A 6,000-nucleotide genomic window follows, 5' to 3' on the forward strand; every position below is an offset into this window, starting at 1 on the left:
CTGCCCCCACCCTGCTTTCGTGGAGCGGCACTTGATCGCGCAGCACATTCTGAGTGAACGCCTCTGCCCAGCAGGTAGTTTAAAGGCTGCACAACAGCTAAACTTCTGCTGTCCAATGAGGAAAACAGAGAAATATGCAGCAACAAGGTGAATTCACAGAATGGTGCAACAGAGCGCAGTCCCAGTGACCCTCGCCTGCACTCGTGACACAGACACAAGCCAACCCAGCAGCTGTGTGGTTCCGCCTGTGCGCAAGGAAACGCTGCGCTGTATTTAATTACAACACCTAAGAGAAATACACGATTTTCCAAAATGTTCTTCAAATGAACTGAAAGCTTATCAGCATCATTTTGCCAATTGCCCCAAAGATCTCAATCTTCTGTTGTCACGAGAGGGAAAACCAACCGTGATCGGTCATGAATGATGTCGCCGTCAGGTGAGTCACCGTGTTTGCACGCTGAAGGGAACAGTGTGTTTGTTGTCAGGTTACCATAGTTCTTGAGACAGAGACCTTTCAGAAACAGAACTCCATCTACATATCAATAACTCATTTACATTTCATTGAGCCCGCTTTTCATTCCATCTTCACCTTCTCATTTACATCTCTTCTCTTGTTAATCCAGCAACATCAAAATGATCTCAGATGAATTCATACTGAACTGTCGAAAAGAGGGAGGCTTATTCCAGCTCGTCTGCATCAGAATCTTCTTAGTTCCGTGTTACATGGCCAGAAAAAGAGCTGTTTCAGTTTTTAAACGTTATATTCCTGAGGTGTAGAAGTCTCAAAGGTGTCCCAACAAGGGCTTGTTAGAGAAAACGTGAGGCAGCTGTTTCTCTTTGTAAATGTTCGAGTAGAAATGCCCACATTCAGAGATCGTCTCGATGAAGTCACAGTAGATTACACACAGGGTGGTTCAATGGGTTTTAAACCTCGCTCTGCTACCTTCGGGTTCAAATGGTTATGGGGACAAAAATGTTGGAATCAGTTGAACAAGAAGTGGGGACTGTTGAACAGGAAACCATGAAATAACAGCCATGAGCCATCAGAGTAAACGTGTCGGTGCTGCTGCTCAGGACGTTCTCAGTGTCTGCCATGATGGAGAGAATCACGACACCTCACTTTAAAGATAGGGAGCTCATTTTTTAAATATCTATTTTTTCTTCCCCAACAAGCATGAAAATTAGAAATATTTTAGTGCATTTAGGAAGAACTGTACATTGATGTAAGAGCTGTATTTGACAGGAATTTAAGCTTCCTGTCAGTGGACTCATTTGTCATAATTACACCGAAACTTTCTCCATCGCGTGTTCGTGTTTTCCAGTCAGTGAAAATGTGGACCTGAAACAGAACTTCCTTGTCCTCCTCAGTTCTCTCTGGTTGAGCTTGAAGAGATGATGCTGTGTCTGCAGCACTTTCACTCCGTGCTCAGCAACATGGAGGAGCAGCTGTCTGAAGACCAGGCTGCAGTCTACACTTCCCTCTCCCAACAGGACAGGTGCACTAAACCAATCCGATCTGATCTGATCTGACCCGGTCTGGTCTGATCCGGTCTGGTCTGGTCGGATCCATAAAGCTTTCTTTGAGTGATAGTGGATTGCAGATGTAGGAAATTAAAACCAATCAATATGGGCCAGTATTCCTATGATGCTGGCACTAACAACAGTTTTAGCTTCGTTCTTCCTGAGAGCGATGAAACGACCTCATCGTCTGACACGTTGCACTTGAACATCTCTGAGGTGGAGAATTTGATGACAGATTTCCTGCTGGGTTGAGGTGGAACATTTAGGAGGTCATGTGATGAAAATGATCTGCAGTGAGGATTGTTTCCCTTGCACCAGTTGGACTGTCCTTTCTTAAACAAACAGTTGAATCACCAATGTGCAGGCTGTGTGTGAGTGTGTGTGTGTGTGTGTGTGTGTGTGTGTGTGTTCATGTGTGTTCATGTGTGTGTATATTCACCTGTCGTATAGAGAAACAATTCAAGACATTGAGGAGCTGCGGCGAGCTGTCAAACAGGAGGCTCGAGAGCTGGAGAAGCAGTTGACTGAGCTGGCCCACGACTACGATGACAGTTTGAAAAAGGTTCACACACACCTGTCAGCCACTGTACACACACACACCTGTCAGCCACTGTACACACACACACCTGTCAGCCACTGTACACACACACACACCTGTCAGCCACTGTGAACACACACACTCGTAACAAACTCTATTTCTCGTCTCTCCTCGTGATGGTAGAAGATGCGCAGGCTGCTGGATGAGCAGTCTCTGCTCTGCTCTCAGCTCCAGCTCGCCCCACCTGCCTCCACCTCCCCCAGCATCGACTCCAGCAGGACAGTGGCCACTCAGTGCTGTCTGCTACCCTCCCTCCCACCTGCTGATGGGCCACGTGACCACGCCTCCTCCTGGAACACCTGGAACACAAACTCCCTCAGAGCGTCTCCTCCTGGGCCGGGCAGCATCCTGAGCTGCTCCTCCTCCAAACCAGACCAGCTGGACATTCTGGACTTCACCCAGACAGGAAGACCTGAGCAGCCGCCGTTTCTATGAACAGTTATGACAGCTTGTCTGGAGTGTTGATGTTAGATACTCTGTAGTGGCTCGATGTTAAATCTCATTACCTGAATCACCAGAGAGAGAGAGAGAATGAACCAGCGTGACACCACAGCTGCACCAGAGACACGGAGGCCTGTGGGTGTTTTCACCCCTCCCTCCTGACAGCAGTGAACCTGATAAAAAGGGAAATAGTCAAGTCTGTACGCCGGACCTTCTTCCTGGATTCACTCTGGCAGTCTAGCCCAGGCACGTCTGACCATAGACACAGTGAATGTTCTTCCTCATGGGGGGTTGGAAGACCCAGAGCCCAGACCTCTTCTCCTGACCTGCCACCTTGGACCCAGTTCACGTATCACCACAACAGATCTACAGAGGACACCATAGACCCTGGCGGAGAGAGCCTGCAGGGTCCTGACCGACTCGGATGCCTGAGGAACTTTAAGCTCCCACTTAGGGGCTGAGGAACTTCTACACCTGCACCGTAGACAAACTCTTCTCTCGTCTTCCTGATGGCGGCAGAGAGAAGAGTGTCTGAAGGCTAACAGAGGATGAGGTGATGCTTCTTCATCAGGGCTGTCAGGCTGTCAGTGACACTTCATCACTGATGCGTGTTTGAGTGTGTAGCCGAGCAGGTACGGAAGCTTTCAATGCGGATGTAAGGACACGTTTGTGTATGTGACTCATAAGCTTGGACATGAACTTTAACCAGCTTCCAGCGGCCACTTGATGTGACAGATCACCTGATTCCCTGAGTTTGTGGTTCCAGCATGAGACCTTCAAGCCTGTGGGACATTTGTGTTTCTCTCAAACCCTTGAAGCCTGTGTACGCCTGCAGCCTTGAGTCTGGAGCTGCTCAACACTCCAGGCGAGACCACGTCGTCCCTGCACCCCCACCCCCAAAACCACCACCGTTCAGCGCAAATGGACATCGACCCAAACTTTATCATCATTTTGTGGATGGAAGAACCAGCAAGAGGCAAGAATAGCTTTGCAGTACTGAGTGTGGCTGCTTGTACCGTCGCATCCCTGTTAGTTCAGAATCAGTCCTACAAATGCTCTCAAACTCTCAGACCGGCCTCACCAGTACCACAAAACATGCATGTAAATACAAGGTATTACACTCTTTAAATCTGAGTGTCCTGTACATCTTGCTGGAGCATTATGTACATGTATATAACCACATTTATGTGTATTTCTTGCACAAATAAATGTATTTTGACTGCTTAATGTTCAGTGGTCATCCAAGTTGCCAGTATGAGTTGCCATAGTATGATTCTGCAGATACAAACAATATATATTTTTCTACCAAATATATGTCAAACTCTATTTAGGTTCTGACAGGGAAATGCAGTAATGTAACACTGGTCACAAGAAACCTGCAGTAGGAGGCAAGTTGGGGTTTCGAGACAAACGTCAGACTTCAGGCTTCAGCTTCAGTTAGACGTTCGTAGAGCTGAGCCACCATGTTCTCCTGAGCCTGCTCAGACGTTTGTCAACATGAGTCATGTTCATGCATAATCAAACAATTCTTCAAGAGTTAATTTCATGTCCGAAGCTAGTTTGTCTCGCGTCCAGGCTTCCAGCATCATCAGAGGGTTCATTAGTGAGGTCGATCCTGACGAACTCAACCTGGAAGATCATCAACTTTTGTTCACCAGAGCTGATTTACTGGTTCAATCACCACAATCACATGGAGCGATCCTATTGGCTGCTGGGGGAGGAGCCAGGAGATGACCACTTCCTGCTGGTGGAGGAACCAGGAGATGACCACTTCCTGTTGGTGGAGGAACCAGGAGATGACCACTTCCTGTTGGTGGAGGAACCAGGAGATGACCACTTCCTGTTGGGGGAGGAACCAGGAGATGACCACCCGATGACATAATTCATGATGTCATCAAGGATGACGAACCCCTGAATGACCTCATAAGACGTTTTTCTGATACTTTTTCATTCTTTAACACAGTATCAGTGCCACCTGGGTGGACTGACAGGTTACTGGTCCCAAATAATTATCAAAACTAATGAGGGCTGAAGCTTTGTCACTGTTGAGCACAGTTGTGTTCACAAAGCTGCTGTGAATTGCTTGTGTTACGGCGGCGAAGTGAAACCTGGCTGCTGTCCGGGTTGTAAGTAGCTTGGTGTGCCGGGACAACGACACCAACAGTGGGGGAACCGTCTCCGGAGCAATGGATGGTGTGATGTCAGTGTCTGGAGAGCAGCTAGAATTTCACTCCATTAATATTTTAAGACGATTCATTTTTGGAGCCAGAACAGCCAGAATTTTGAGAGAGAAGCTAATAAAAAGCTCCAAAAGTGGATGTGTGAGTCCTTTTTTTAAAACAAAGCTGATTAATTTTGGACATGTGACCTGAGTGGAATCCCGTTTGATCAGATTTGATCCAACTCAACTCTCCAGCACCTAAAGATACGACTTCCAGTGCTACTTTATCAGCTAATTTGTGTTGTTGTTGTTGTTTGTGTTTCTTTCTCAACTCTTTCGCCCGTGTCTGTTCAAGGCTCAAGGACGCGGGTTGACTCCCTCTGAACGATGATGAACGGAAGTTTCCTGAAGTCAGATTTCACAGAGCAGAGCAGAGCAGAGGCCAGGTTTTCAGCGACTGTCACCCTGGAGGAGGATGTGCTGAAACGTGTATTCAGACGGACTGGTCTTAAAACGCTCCAACCACCACTCGCAAGGACAAATAAGTAAAAAAAACAACATGCATGTATGTCAAGTAATGGAGAGGTTATCAGCAGCCATGAGGCCTCTGCTGGGATGAATCACGTCACAACAGTAAGTCTCACCTCAACAACAACACGTGGATGTGCTGAGGCGCCACCAGCGGCTTCAACGGTCCACACCACTTCATACTTCAGGGAGTTCAACCCTCTAATACGGGTCTGGAGCTCACAAAGACGTTTTTGTCAAACGAAAAATTTAAAAAGGTTTCACACACAGAGCACTCGTGTAGTCGGGGGGCTCAGAGGACTGGCACCACCTGGAGTGTACCTGAGGGCCGGCCTCGAGGGGAGCTGCTCGTGGGACCATAACCTTGAAGCCTCTGCGTCCTGCCTCAGGAGCAAAAAGGCAGGGGGGCAGATTAGAAGCTCCACAACATTTTGGAGAACATGTTTACAACAGAATGCATGACTGTTAGCATAGCGACGCAAGGAGAGGAACCACTGGTGTGAGACCAGGAAGCAGCAGTGTGGCGGTGATCACGCCCCCTCCCTCAGTGAGACGTGAAGGCACATTTACACTCTGGCTCTCTTGAGAGGAGCTAATCAGACTTCTATTGATATTCAGCAGCTCCTCCAGCCGCTCTTGAGTGGGTGGGTGGGGCTCGTGGTGGGGGTCTCTGAGGCAGAAGCCCCTCCTCCGGACTTCATAATGCCGTCATGCTGGCCCGGTCTGTGTGCGACACTGCTGGAGCCGAGGT

General features: G+C 48.2%; 1 long non-coding RNA gene across 1 annotated transcript; it reads left to right on the plus strand.

Moving 5' to 3' along the window:
* The first annotated feature begins 1,451 nt into the window (after window positions 1–1,451).
* LOC147242099 (uncharacterized) lies at window positions 1,452–2,436 on the plus strand. Its single transcript, XR_015110914.1, has 3 exons — window positions 1,452–1,496; window positions 1,972–2,083; window positions 2,243–2,436. It is a non-coding gene; the product is annotated as an uncharacterized LOC147242099 (long non-coding RNA).
* The last annotated feature ends 3,564 nt before the right edge of the window (window positions 2,437–6,000 follow it).

Source organism: Aulostomus chinensis, chromosome 21, assembly GCF_037954235.1.
Source record: "Aulostomus chinensis isolate RoL2024-O1b breed Wild chromosome 21, RoL_Achi_v1.0, whole genome shotgun sequence".
NCBI classification, from domain to species: Eukaryota; Metazoa; Chordata; class Actinopteri; order Syngnathiformes; family Aulostomidae; genus Aulostomus; species Aulostomus chinensis.